At 38.8% G+C, this 15,256-nt stretch overlaps 1 protein-coding gene and 1 long non-coding RNA gene across 7 annotated transcripts in view; one reads left to right on the plus strand and one right to left on the minus strand.

The window, feature by feature from the left end:
• The window catches only part of LOC27208366, a 137,330-nt gene that overhangs the window by 75,040 nt on the left and 47,034 nt on the right, over window positions 1–15,256 (plus strand). Inside the window, exon 2 of the long non-coding RNA XR_001600823.3 lies at window positions 6,875–6,902. This is a non-coding gene — a long non-coding RNA (uncharacterized LOC27208366). The remainder of the gene's footprint in view (window positions 1–6,874; window positions 6,903–15,256) is intronic.
• Window positions 1–15,256, minus strand: part of LOC6730930 (hemicentin-2) — a 94,404-nt gene that overhangs the window by 60,694 nt on the left and 18,454 nt on the right. The window lies entirely within an intron of this gene.

The raw sequence follows: 15,256 nt of genomic DNA on the forward strand, positions 1-15,256 counted from the left end.
CTTGAAATCGTGCGGAAAATCTTCTCGGCCTAAGTTCAAGAACCCTGTAGCCTCTTGGAAGCAGGAAGTGCGTTGTCCCCCGGAAAATGCTCAAGAACAAGAACCGAAAGCCCACACAAAACCCAAACTAATGGTAGGGAAGGAAAATGTTGTTTCAAGCTGTGTGCACGAGCGGACTCAAACGGTATTTTCTCATTTTTTTGTCTAGATTTTTTCAACAATTTCTTCCATACTTGTTTTCATTTTTTTTTTTTTGTGCTGGGGTGCTCAACTGTTTTTCGCGTAGCTGTCATAAAAACTCGCCATAGGAAGCGGAAAGGAAATTTGTGCCAAAAATATACACAACAACTGTGGGGATCTGGAAAAAATAAAAAAAAAATACGAAAGCAACATGCCGAGTTGAAAGTGGGTAAAACGCAGAGGCTTCCTCAAAAGGAGTAAAGATAAATAATGGCCAACATGATGCGTGTGTACATCTATATATAGTATATACACTCTGGATGAGTGTGTGTGTGGCATAGGCTCATTTCCCGGGACATGATTGAAGGCATGGCCATAACCCGCAGTTCCAGCAGCGATATTACTCAAACGATATTCAGCGGAAGGCGCTGGCCAAATTGCCCACACAAATAAGATGATAGATAAGCCACTGCCAGATGACTCAATTAGCGAAAGATAATGAATGACGGTGGTCGGGGGCAGATTGTCAAACAGATGCTGCCATAAATGATGAGCGCGCAATTGCAACTATTTATTCGGTGGGGTTTCAATTGGAAAGGGGTTGAATTGGCCAGAACGGTAATTAGTGTGAACATGCCTAGTTTAATGTGCAGATAGTTTCGCTTCAAGATAACAAGTAAGTTTTAAATATGGAAAAAGTTAGTTGGGGAAACATATATTCATAATCCTTTCGCTTGCATAACTTTTGCTAAATCGGAAAAACACTTTTGATCAGTTTTATTGCATTTGTTCGTTCAATTACCCAACTCCCTTTTCAACAAGTCAAATATTTGTTAGATTGATTGCTTGATTACTTGTGGCTATTTGGCCAGCAAGGGAATTTTTTGCGCTCAATCAGCTAAAGTTTGGCAATCAGAGAGTTCGCCCCCCAAAAACCACAAAACTGCCTGCAAAACTGCAGCTCCTTTTGTTCCCTGTTTACTCTCCGTGAACTGATTAAGGTGCTTCTTTTGGCCATTTTTGTGCTGTTTTTTTTTTTCTTTCTTGTTAACCGTTAACGGCGTTCAACTGTGACAAATGCTTTTGTCGGTTCACCCCACACGGGCACACACAAACATTCAGATATATGACGGTTCCATAGATACTCCGCAGCACGAGAAACACGGCCAAAACTCATAACATATGTTGCTGTGCATGTTGGGGCGGCTTAGAAAAATTATTTATGAACAAGGCGCTCAGACAATGCCCAGGATCTTACGACATAGCCATAGTATCCGCATTTTATACACTTGGAAAAAAAACCAATTCAAATCAAGCCATATATCGATATATTCCTAAATGTTTCAGAGATCCATTCGCTATATAAATTGTTTCAGGCTTTTTAATATTTAAAATATTTAATACTTCATCAATTTATTTTTGTACCTTTTTATTTGTTTTTTTTTTAACAGTGTATCCCTTTGTGGCACTTGTAATTTCTGCTGAGGTTTTTTTCGCCTTGTTGCACGTTTAGTAAATAAATCACGCGTTACGTGGCTTGGCCATTTTTTATATAAATAATTCGAGCCAAGTTTGCTGTTTTAGTTTTCCAAGTGGGTGGGGTGTTGGGTGTCTAGCATTGATATACTGATACAGTGACCTGTGAACCGCTGACCATCGCACCACCGCCCCCTTTCAGGTTCCTTTAATGATTTATGGCGTGTGGCCTATTAACGTGTGTGTTGCGTGTTCAGCCACGCCCCCTTTTTTAGACAGAACTTGTGTATCATAAATAAACGCAAATCTATAAACTAAACAAAACTAACAAGTGGCAAGAGGGGCAGTGCGGCGATGCGATGTGGGGCAAATCGGGAAACAAACTAAAACATGACGCGCTGGTTGTTTATGTCTTGGCTAATGAGCACGAACTTGTCAATGTGTCAATTTAATTAGACAAGCAAACTCACACTTACCAATTGACATCGAATATTGAATTATGCGACAGCAACACCATCCGTTGCAGGAGCCTCTATTTGACCATGTCGTATGTTTACTTACATTTTGCTACGAGATGTTAACATTACAACAATCGAAACACTCACACACACTCATGAATACAGCCCCTTCTCATTCGACACAGTATTCGAAGGTAGGTGCAAAAGTATTACGCATACGCCATGTGTGCTTGTCAGGAAGATAGTGCACAGGAAAGCAATAATAACTAACAAAAGTCCTTGCATAAGTTAAGTTATGATAATTAATTGGTGACTATTGAGCTTCCATTTATTGAGCATTAAGTTTTAGCTACTTAATAATGCTATTATATGTGGAATCTGCTTAGAAATCAAACATATATGAGAGTGCGTTCTACAAGGGCATTTTTTAAAATTATTTTTGTGGCCAAATTAAAACTCTTAAAGGGCTAGCTATGTAGTACGTCAGGCAAATATAATTAAATGTTAATCTATTCTTATTCCTTTAAATGTCATAGAAAACTGCTTTGAAAACGAAAGTATTGGTCTTAAATCAATTTGTTTCAATGCAGCAGCAGCTGGATTGACAGCCACAGCCAGAGTCCAAATCAAATCATTTATGCCCGACTTGTCCTGTCCTCGGCCCCATCAATAATGTTCCTCTGACAGGAGTCCTCCTCGGTGGCCATCCCTCTCCTTCCCCGTCCCCATGGATTACCTTTCGATTCTCGTGCCCGGACTTTGGTCAAACAATTAACGCCACAGCCGCCCTAATGATTTATGTGTGTCCCCAGAAGGTGGGCGATTGATTGGGAAATGGTAAGGGTAAGCTGAAAATGGCTGTCTCAGCTTTGAGGGCTTTGCATACGGGAGTTGGTCAGACAATTTGTGCTAAGAAGGAATCAGGAAATCATCGGGAGGGAAGAGGCGATGATTATACCCACAATTATAAGTGCACTATGAGGTTAGTTATTATTATTGAGTTTTTTTTTTTTATATTTTTCTTCATCTTTTTAAATATTTGTTTAAGAAATTATATTCCGCTTCATTGTCAGCTCGTTTAAGTCTTTGAGGGCTATTTATTTTATTTCTTCTCGCTTTTTTTCTGAAGAAGCTCCTCGGAAAACTTACTCAAGAGAATCTTCGCAAGTTATTAAATTCTCTTGTCGGGCAAGATTTCGTTATATAATCCACTTCAAACTGAAGCTCCTACTTCCTGAAATGCTGCATCCCTTTCTTCTAAGCTGCTGCCGTCTCTTTCGCTTGCTTAGCATGCAAATTTGATGGCGCTGGCCATAAAATGCAACTCTCTTTTGTATTTTGTCCCTTTCTGCTGGCTACATTTTGGGTTTTCAAATTTCACTTGGAAAAATTTTAACTACTTTGCAGGCGAAAATCCTTCCCGTCTCAATCCTCTTCGCCATTGTTTGTCTATTTACACGAGCTCATTAACATTTGAAATGACTTTTTCCCTCGCTTGCCGGGATGGCGAAAGGGGGTTGTAAATGACTGCGGAGGGGGTCGAGTTATTTTAATGTTTTGCTTTTCGGCTCGGCAAACACTCTTGGCACTCCCTTGCAACTTACTCCGTCGCCAGTTTTAATTTCTTTTTTTTTGCATCGAATAAAATTTGCAAAAATAATTTATAACCAAGGAATAAATAAGTCTTTTAGGCATTTCCTCAGTCAGCAGGTCCCTAAAAATACACTGCAATTGGTAAGCTGTTAATCACCTAAACAAATTGTATTGAAAAATTAAAATAATATATATATTTGTTTTATTTTTATTGTTTGGCTTCTATTGCCTCTTACATTATTTAACTTTTATGCTAAAGAACAAACAATATCAGGTCTTAAAAACATCATATTTTCTTATTTTTATTTCTTACAAATTATCAATTTCAGTCGAGATGTGGCAAGTGGATAGAAGTTGTACAAGGAGTTTCTTTGGCACTCATTTATGCTAATTTGCGTAATTATGCGCTTCATGAAATCACTTGGCAAATGCAAGCTAAAGTTGAAAAATGTTCTCCAACTTTAGGCATTCTTTCACTTCCACTCCTGTTGATGATTCTTGTTTTTGTTGCCACAATTAACAAACAAGCCCAAAGGCAATACAAATAACACATCAAAACATTGAAAAAGTTTTTAACCCCTTTCATTTGCTCAGATGGAAATGATGAAAATTTATAAATGAGCTGAGAAGTGAAAGGCCCTCTAAAATTCATCTCTTCTAATCGAATACTTCTATTATGGGGCTTTCCATTTCGCAACTAGTGATGCCGAGTTGCGAATGAAAAAAGTGGACAAAAAACGTGAATTAATTATTGTGCGATTTTACAAAAAAATACAAATTTCATTAATGCTATTTGTATTAATTTGTACGTATCATTGGACACAAATTTATGATCCTTTTTTGCCGCTTTTGCGTGCAAATGATTTACAATGTTTAAGATCGTAATTTATTTTGTGCTCTGAAATTATTTAATACTTATAAATAATTGTTTCATTGTTGGCTGAAACACGTTATCTCTGAAAAAGTTTACCTCATTTCTAAATAAGGATTCACATCTTCGCGCCTTCTACTTTCCTCTTTCTGCCACACCGCTTCATTAAGCCTTAACCCCCTAATGCCCGCGAAACACTCAGCAAGCCGAGTTGTTGAATGAATAATTGAAGAGAGATTTGTAAGCGTGTTTTGGGGGCTTAATTATTTATCAACCACTCGTCCAGTGGCTGCCAAACTGCGCATAAATTATGCGACCAGCAACCGGAAAAAAGTCGAATAAAATCCAGTTTGCGCCTCTATTGTGTAATTTTCAATTTAGTCTAACGAGTTTACCCCTTATCTTCATGGCTCCCCTCAATTTAAAAATTGCCCATCTGACCGTTTTGATATATATAAACATATACTGCCACGAGTGTGGCAAATCCATTGACAAATAAAGTGTTTTTCCCAAAAGTTTAATGCATAAAAAATGCATTGTTCGTTCAATTCGCATCTATCAATAATCGAATTCGAGTACTGTGTTCTGTTCTATTTACATATTTTATTTGAAGTGCGGCCTAAATGCTGATCAGTTTAACTTTATGGGCATGTATTTTCGATTTCAATAAACGCTTTTGTTCTGCTTTATTTTAAATTGAGAAGAACTTTAACTACCGAGATGAGAGAACACACACTTTTCCTTAAAGTAAGGGCTAAATTGCAAATGGTTTTCTCATAAAATCAAGACTATGAAAGTACATTTATACTGAAATATTGCACACGCTTCATGGATTCCTTTCGCATTAATTTACTCAGACAACTCAGTAAAAATGCCATTTAAATTTGGCTTGTCAAAAGGAAATTCGTTTTATTTTTTTTTATGTCTTGCATTGCATCACTTATGTTCAATTTAAATGCTTTCACATTCTTTTGCCTGCAATTTTTGTAGTGTTAAATAAATTTCGCTTGCAACAAAAGCTCCACTTTTCGCCCATTTTCCGCCTCGCCCGTTCCAATTGGCCACGCCCACTTTGGTGGATGAGGCTCGACTTGCCAGGCACATTTTGCCATTGAAATGCAAATGAAATTGAATTGTTAATTTCAAATAGAAAATCCACGCGGGCCATTCGTTCAATATTGAATGTGCTCGCAATAAATGTAATGACTGGCACAGTTTTTCTCCGCATTCCCGCGATTTTTGCAATTTTCCCCCAGATTGTTCTTTTTGCTTTTCTTTGGCTCTGGCAACGTGCAGCCAAAAATTGGCACGCAAACAAATTTGGTAGGAAACGTGGTCCATTATTTTTGGTCATGACAGTACGCGAAAGTGCAGGAATAAATATGAAAAGCACATATACTTTTTATATTTTCCCTATATGCAGATAGAATGTGACATTTCCGCTTCCGCTTGTCGGAAAATGTTCGCAAATCAATTTTTGTGGTGAATAATAATCACTTGCTGCATTCGAAGAATATTTCTAAATTCTGCCAGCACTTCAAAACATATTTAAGTAGTAAAATAATTGGTTAAGAAGTTCTGGTAAATCTTTTTTAATCTAATTATTTGCCCATCGTCTTACCCTTTTTTTTTATTTACACGTAGAGTAAAAGGGTATACTAGATTTGTTAAAAAGTATGTAACAGACAAAAGCAAGCTGACCAAAACTGAGTAATGGGTATCTGATAGTCGGGAACTCGACTGAAGCAATCTCTCTTGTTTCATTTATAGTTCTTCGCGTCGCCTCTGAATGACACATTTATGGAAATTATTTCCCATTTTCAATTGCTTTTACGCGCAAATATAAAAATACTCTTGAGTTGACCCAAAAACCCTTAACCCTATTAACCCCGTGTCCGCGCCCCATTGCGACCCCTTAACCCGTCGGCCATCTCAACGGTTTTCAGCGTGTCACAACTAAACTCCGTCTGAGCGTCGTTGAACACGTTGACAAAGGTCGAGAAGGTGTCCTCACTCTTTCTGCCATATCCCACAACTTCCCCAACCCCCAGGCCAGCCAAGGGTTAAAACAGTCTCTGCCAAAAAGCAGGTGACACCTCTGCCACATATATGAGTTTATGTTTCTGCTTTTGTGTGTGTGTGCGGTCAGAATGCTGGAACCCAAAAAGGTGTTGTGGCAAAATATTGTGTAGCTGATTTTTCCTGGCTTTCCATCGCTTTTCCTTTTTATATATATATTTACACATAGAAACTGAATTGCCTGAAAAAACAATAATTTTATTTTTGTTTATTTTAGGGCCAATACTTGGAGTTCAACACGCACGGTGAGTACTTTTCTTGAATTACTTTTATTTTATGTGTACGATTTAATTTGAACCTTTTTGAAATGTTTGAAATGTGGTTTTAATTTAAAACATTACATATTACCATACTCTCTAAAATGTGCCCAGACTTTTCTGCAAGTGCATGTTTATTTATATGCGTGGGGATATTTTTTTTGGGGAGAACCCTTTTAGCACATGTCAAAGCTTTTTGAACTTGTTGGCATTTCGTAACACTCTTCGTGCACTTTTCTATGACTTCCCAATAGGTGACGAAGGGTGTTAGGGGGGGCGAAGGTGAAAGGGCAGCCTTCGGCCCTCCATTTGTTTGTTTGTTTTTCCTCGATTTTCTTCTGCCCGCTGTTGTTTGGCTGCTTTCAAAATGCCATTTAGTAGAAAATTCAATAGGGCTTTGATTTTGTTTCGTTGATTTTCACAAAGTGCTACCCCAAACTGGTAACCCCTGCCAAAACAGAGCCCCATCTTAACCCACCGTTGCCCGATTTTCCTCGTTGCCTCTGAAATCGATTTGGCCGGCGCTGGTTGTGTTGATTTTTCGTTGCGTTTTTGTTTAGCGCGGGAGGATGATGGTGAAAATCAAACTGTTAATTTGCGCTTTTGTCTGACTCTCCCACGAGTTTCCCGCTTTTCCTCACCTGCTGAATAGCACTTTCCCACGCCCCTCGCCCCACTCGCTTGTTTGCTTGTTTTCGGGGTTAGCTTGGCGCTTTTTGTTTCTGTGGCTGGAAATTAATGTTTGCCTAAAGGATTTAATAAGTAAATGATTTTCATTTTCCATTTGCGCCTAACGTTCTCCTCTAAAGTGCGTGTGTGTGTGTGTGTGGAGTGGAGTGGAGCCAGCATCAACATCAACATCATCAATTTAAATTGGAAATCCGAAAAAGGAAATGGACCAAGCTTAGTTTAGATTCCGAATATATTCTTGCACACACGAATGGAATGTAAATGTTTTACTCGAATTTTTAAGCGGCCAAACGGAATTAAAATTTTTTAATCAATGCTGAAAATCTTATGATTGATATTAAATTATCCAAGACTCGAAACCAGATCACATAAATTACCTTTATCATCAATCTTCCGTTGGAAAATTTGTTTTCTTTTGATTGGCTTAGTTTCAGGCGAAAAAAATGCTTCGTTCAACTATTAAAACATCTTATTAGATTTCTTTGATGGCAAAGTTTCAGATGGAGTCGCTGATTTTAACCCTCCAACGCCCCCAATTCGCCGGCAGACAACACACGAGGCCAGTTCCTTTACTTTTTAATTACTTTTGTGCAAAATTCATTTATCACTTTTATCCCAGCTCAAACTCAGACTCTCAGACTTTCCACTAGAAGATCTATGCGAAGGACCATTTTTCACCAGCAAACTTTTCACCCATATATAGAAGGAAAAGGGGGCAAAGAAAGAGGCATTTCCCACTTTCCAAGGATATAAAATTGAACTCCCTTTGGCCAGTCATCGTCCAGTTTGGCAGCTACAAAATAAAATCCAAAAAATATATGTGTGTGAGGTGGGCGGGATTTTGAGGGCCAAAAAGAAAAAGTCAAGTGGAAATTCAATGATGCCATTAATTGGCCAAAGTTTTCACTTATGTTCTGATTTTTCGCCAGCCACCCCACTCAATTTTCCATTCCCTAGAAAACTGGAAAAACTGTGCCAGGAAGTACGAATGTTGGTAGCGAACAATTTACGATTGCCAGTTGCAACTTTTGGCCAACGCTGCGAGCCAAATTGCATGAAATCAGTTTAGTCAGTAGTGCTATACCCCCTACCCTTTTTCCACACTTCTGCTTTTCATTCCCCCTTCCCACCTAACACGTGCCACGCCCCCTTTATCCAGCTGGCTGGGTAATTTATCTTGCAACTAAACGTTTCCTGCCCCATCCATATGTGAGTGCAAGTGTTAGGATGGTTCAAACTTGGAGTTCCGAAAGAGCAGAGCTGCGGAAAGGGGGGCGGAATGATAGCTGACCCATCTAGGCCTTTTTCAAAAAATTGTGCATGAAAAATGGCGGCGTCATTAGGCGTTGACATGCCATAAACAAAAATAGTTTGAGGATAAAAATTGCACAAAAATGCAGTGGGGAAAAATCTTGATAAATTCCAATGAACTTTCTTCAAAAACGTCTCAGGTTGGCATAGCAACTATCATTGCATTATCATTTATTATAAAGTATAAAACTAAGGCACACTTCTTTATGAGTTCTATAAAATGCATCTTTTGTAGATTAATTGTGATTATTTTATCACAACATTTCCCCAGTGCAGCTGTGAAGAAAACAGACACAAACTGAGTCAAACTTTTGGCCCCCAGATTGATGACAGACACTCAGCAAAAGGGGGCGAAAAATAAGTAAGAAAAAAGAGTTGCAACATTCACTGCAATGTCAATCGATGCTGCTTTTGTTTTCCCCCCAGTTTTCCCGCATTTTTCCAGGTTCTACTACATTTTTCCTTTCTTTTTGCGCTACTTTTACTGTTGAAACTTTGGCCAACTTGAAACTATTTTCAGGCGGCAGCCTCCATTTGCTTCCGCCCTCCAGTTGCCCCGCCTAATAGCCAAAACTTTAAATTGTTCCTACCGCGGCCATATGAAAAGTCAACGGCAGCACCTCCCCCATTTCCCTGCCACCCAATTTTCCCGCCCGGCAGACACGGAAAAAGAAAAATTTGCCAGAGAGTCGTTTATCTTCGAGCCCATAATGACAGTTTGGCAAAAGAGGTGGCTGCTGTGACAGCTTGGGGCGTTAAGGGGCTGGAAAATCGGGGGGAGCGTTGGAAAAATAGGGGGCGGTGGTGGGAGTGAGCTGGCTTAGACCAGGAATAGTTGGACATCAGAGCTAATGTTGATTGCGGCTTGACAGTTACCTGTGAAACAGTTTTGAGCGGTAGTTTTGCTGGCAGTAGGAAATGGAGATAACTGTTGCAGTTGATGGTACAATCTAAATACATTAGACCTGAGGAATTTTAGAGTTTTTAAAAAGTTCAAAAACATAAATTATAAAAAAAATCAAAAAATTATTCTTTAACAAGCAACAGTGGGTTAGTTTGAATTTTCCATTATAATATATATCACAGTTTAAGTGCAAAGCAATTAAAATAGGTAAATCCATCTGAAATCCCGTGATTGAAATTCAATCAGCTTTTACGGCAATTCTACTGAACACGAATAAAATTTGTGCTTCTCTATGCAATTTCAAATTATAAACCCAATTGCAATGATTGATTTACGACTTTTTTAGCCCCTCAGTCCAAATCGTTGATCGCCAGTTAGCCCCATCAAACTTTTATCTGTGTTTCCTTAGACTTATGTGGCTATTTGCTCTGGCCCCCCATGGCCATTAAACTTTTTATAGGCATTACTCTGATTCCACGGAGCGAGAAACACTTGACCTACAGTTTTATGGCCACTGGCAATGGTTTGACATGCAGTTTCGGACAATCAAATTGTCCAAGGCTGGCGCTCATAAATAACATGCAACACTTCAAAAGGCCAACACACCACCCACACATCGCATTTCACACATCACAGTGTATCCGACAGGCTGTTCCTAATTCGGAGTCCTCTTTCTTGCCGTACACTGGGGGAAATTGGGTGCAGAAGATTGCTGTTCAAAAATTAAAACAAATATTTAATGTTACACAATGTAATGTTCTTAAAACTATCCGTATTTAGTCATTTATTTATTCCCAGAGTGGCTTGTACTTTCCTGTCTAACCTTCTCATCGGCAACAAAGTTTCAGTTCTTGTCATAAATTATACGACAAATGCGTTTGTCCTGAGTGGGGACCGTTTCCTTCCTACTTCACCCGCCTTCCCCCACAAAATATCCTTTCTGCTCCTGCCAACTGCAATCATATTGCTCTGTCGTGTTGCATACTTTTGGGCAAAAGGGGCGGAGGTCATATAGACTATGCAGCTAATATTATTTTATTGCTTGCGACTTAAGAAGCCGCAAAATTTATGCGACAACAACATGGAAGGCGTCATGAGGGCGTCATACAGTGGAAACTCGGGTAATTCATATAAATAATATACTAACAAAAATACTAATAATATTAGGAAATAGTAAAATAATTCAATTTCCTAAAATAATTTTGAAAATTGTAATTTAATCTGTTTGGCAACTCCGGCAAAATTTCAATCCAAGTAGATTTTGAATAAGTATACAGAGGCATTCAGGATTAAATTTGCTAATATTTGATTTTGGACAGATCCTCCTTCCGAGTGTTACCTGTACCTGTAATAATAAAAGCCCAGCCAGCAGGTTGCCGTTTGCCATTTTCGCTGCCAATGCCGCATTGTTCTTGTTCGGGTTCTGGTTCTGGTTCTTCCCGGGCGAATGCAAACAAATTTGCATGCCGTCAGTTACTATTTTACTGCCAGCTGGGCGAACTTCTCGGGTGACGAGGGGTGTGGTGACTATGGGGAATATGTTGGGAGAAGTGCCGTAGAAGTAGTAAATCTTTTTGGGTGTGTGTGGGTGGGCTTTCCACCATCTACACGCCGCCATTGCGGTTATTTCGCTTCGCTTCGCAGCAGGTGAAATTGGAATGAAAGGCCTGGCGAACTTCTTGCGAGCGTTGCCACATGGTGTGAAATATGCACCAAGAAGAACTAGAAGCGAATGAAGCCCAAGAGCTACGGAAAACAGTGAGAAAACGATCTAGGTGCTACTTCGAAATTATATATCAGATATCAAATATATCATATCATAATACTGAACCAACCTATGTATTTGTAAGGGCACAAATATAATTCATACCAGTCGTAATTTTCAAAAAATTCGTAAGAGGACTTTTTCCAGGTGCATCGGGAACCCAAAGATTCCAAAACGGCGAAGTTGGCAGGTGGAAACAAAAGCGGCGCCGGTTACGAGTGCCACATAAACGTCTGCAGGTGATACCCCTTTTCCACCGCATTTCCTCATTTCCACCAGCCCAACCCCGCAGCCCGGATTTTCCCCACTCGATTCATTTCGCTGCACTTCGCACACGTTGCACACACGTGACTTGTTTATGTAGTTGAACTTTTCGGCTGCGTCAGTGGCTCTCAAACCCTCATAACCCATTCAACATCCCAGATCCTTTGCTGCATTTTCTGTTTCGTTAACTGCACACAGATACTCCATATACATGCGCACGCAAACACAATGCGGCACACAGATACACCAGCGCACGAACACAATGAAGCAGGTGCACCTGAGTTTCGAGTTTGCAACTTTCTGTACTACTTTTTATTGATATTTAAACATTTTTTATTGTGCCCGCATAAATTTTGTGCTCATTTGTTAAGGGAGATTTTTGGATGGCAAGAAAATTGCGAGAAACACTGCGATTGCAGTGGATACGAAATGCAAGACGTCTTCCTAATTTCATGTTTTTTAAAAGTATTCTTTTGTGTGAGCATTAAAATCCAATTGTTATGCCCTACAACTTCATTATTAAATAAAAAAATTTGTTTAAAAGCATGGACTCATGGACTTAAAATCAAAGTCTCACTGTTTGCTTATACCTTCGGAGAAAAGATACTGCAGAACTTTTTCACTCATTATGCGCGGAAAAACTTATCGTCATTTCAGCAGTTGCAGCTGCTCTGCTTAAAAAGATTTCCCTTAAAGTTTGCCCCAGAAGTTCGAGTCAATCTTTAAGCCAACAAACTAATCTTGGGCCAAAACAAACACCCTCCACACAAAATGCCGGCTAATTTGGCATTTAAACGTCAAATGTCAATCACAACAACAACAGAAAAACTACAAGCCATAAGGGAACTGAAACGGAAAAATGAAATAAAAATAGAAGACTTGAAGCAGAGGAAAAAAAAAACAGAGAAAGAAAAGCAGAAAAACATAATTGGCCACAAAACCCACTGGGAGAGGGAAAAACGCCAGCATGAAAAAAAAACACGAAACCAAAGAAAATTTGCTTAATGCAAACGAAGAAAAATACAACTAAAAGAGAAAACCCAATGCAATGCGATAGTTAAACAAAAAAAAGGACACAGCTGAAACTTCTGAAAAAAGCGGGATTGAAATAGCGGAGCATAAGTAAAGTTGTAAACGCAGTGCAGCCAAAAAATCTACATTCCCTTTTTTGTGCAAATAAAAAACCATATATGTCCGCTATCGCATTTTCAGAAGTGGAAAACAGTGGCGAAAATCCGCAAAGTATGAGAAAAATCACATGCAGTACATTGCGTTGAAAAGCAGGGACAGATAAAACCCAAATCAGACTTTGAGTTATGGCGATTTAAAGGGAGTTTTGAGGTGTGTTTTCCTTACTAAAACTTAAATAAACACCACCGTCCAAAACTTGTGAATCGTTCTGGTCCCCCAAACAAAAAATGCAGCTATCCTTTGCTGTCATTAAGTTGAGAGAGCGAACAAAAGCTCAAGTCCTAGATACTTTTGTATGCATCCTTCTACCCCACTAGTTCAATATACTGCTAAAAAAGGGGGTCAGGATACGTATCGCAGAAATGTAAGAAGAAATTTGTCAAAAAATAAACAAATCGAATAAATAACTAATTGAATAATAAATAGAAATTTGTATGACAGCATTGGTCAATTTTTACAAGATATTATTTAAGAGATAATTTTCTTGCTGCTATATTTTCTAAGATGTTTTCGCTGGCCTGACAAATTTATCATTTCATTTAAACTACATGGTGAAAAAAGGATTTCGTTTTAGAGTGCATTCTACTTGCACTCCTCTTAAAACAGCTTTATCAATTCTTTTTTGTACTTGGCGATACTGGCAGCATTTGGGCTCTGTATTTCTGACTTTTTGTTGGTACCCAAGTATCTATGCACAGAAACAAAAAATATGATATGATACAATGTCATCTTAAATTTATATTCCAAAATGTGCAAAGAAAGATTTAAAAGATATACAAAATCTTACAAAAGTGGATCAAGAGCAATCAATACCAGGATTGGGAACGTGGAACTTTGGGATTCGTTTGGTCAGCATATCAAGCAGTTTTTTTTTTATTTGTGTATCTGCATCCCTATCCAGAAGCTGGGGCATGCATAAAACATGCAAGCCGTGGCACACCGTAAAAAAATGAGTGCTGCAGATAATGCCGCCAGTAGCCGAAGGACCAAAGAGCCAAAGGACCAAGAGCAGCAGGATCGGCCGCGTCAAAATTCAATTGAGGCTGTCGGAGGCGCTGGGAAATGCAGAAATGCAAATTAGAATGCCAAGGCAGCGGGTAGCCGTAGAGCAGAAACACAAAGGATACAAATTCAGAAGAAGGAGTTCGGTGTGCTGTTAATTGTATGCAGTTTCCTAGGTGTTGCTGTCCGTTTCCACCTGACAGCCGAGTGTTCAGCCTCAGACAGACAGGTGAGGGACATGAAAAACAAAAATGGAAAAAAATGCCCAGGCATTCTCCATCGTTCCTCTCTCGCAAAACGAATCCCTGGTGGAGATTCATTTTACTGAGGTAATTTTTGTGTGAAATTCTAGGGGGTGCAGATACAGCAGATGTATTCATACATTAATCGGATTGCTTCCACTAAAGTGGGTCAAAAATTAAACGGATTAAGGTGCTATTTCTGTAGAGATTCCTTGAAATGTTTGACGTCTAGGCTCTATTCGAAATATGCGTTTTATTGCAGGATTCGTGTAGCTAAGTGTAGAAGACATTAGTTAATAGAGCTCATTTAATTGTTGAACACGTATTCATCTATATTCTGTCATATTTAATGGGCCAGGCCAGTCATTTTCCCATTTTTTTGTTTAATTTATTAGTATGGCTTCGTAGAAATGCAAAATTTGGTTTTGTTGATATTTTATACCTATTGTGTATCTCCGATTTCTACGAAATTGTTTTGGCACAGTTCCCGTAGCTTTGTTGTGTACCCTCATAAATTCAGTACTTGAGTTGAATGAAACCGTTTAATAATACACTTTTATTTAATAATATTTACTAATTGAAATCAGAATGTTTAATATTAAATATTTATCTTTTTCATAGGCATTACTTGGTAAATTACTAATATCCCAAATTAATAATATTTAAATTCTAGTTCGTAGGGCATTGAAAGTTCGTTAATAGCTGCATTTCAAGTGACTCGCATTTCTGCAGAACTCACGTAATTTGCTTGTTTATCTGTGCGAGTTTTGTGTGGCTCGTGTGTCTGATTTAATTATTTCTGACACAGACAGATACTTTAGCCACATGCCAACAGTCAGGGGATGCAAAAGCAAGAACGGAAGGCACACACATGGCTGACAAATATTTGGCAAGGATCACTTTCAATTTTTACCGATGAAGACGGAGAATTCCGGCCGTGACTGGAAGTGGAAAAAAGTGCTTAACTTTTTGT

Source organism: Drosophila simulans, chromosome 2L, assembly GCF_016746395.2.
Source record: "Drosophila simulans strain w501 chromosome 2L, Prin_Dsim_3.1, whole genome shotgun sequence".
Taxonomy (NCBI): Eukaryota; Metazoa; Arthropoda; class Insecta; order Diptera; family Drosophilidae; genus Drosophila; species Drosophila simulans.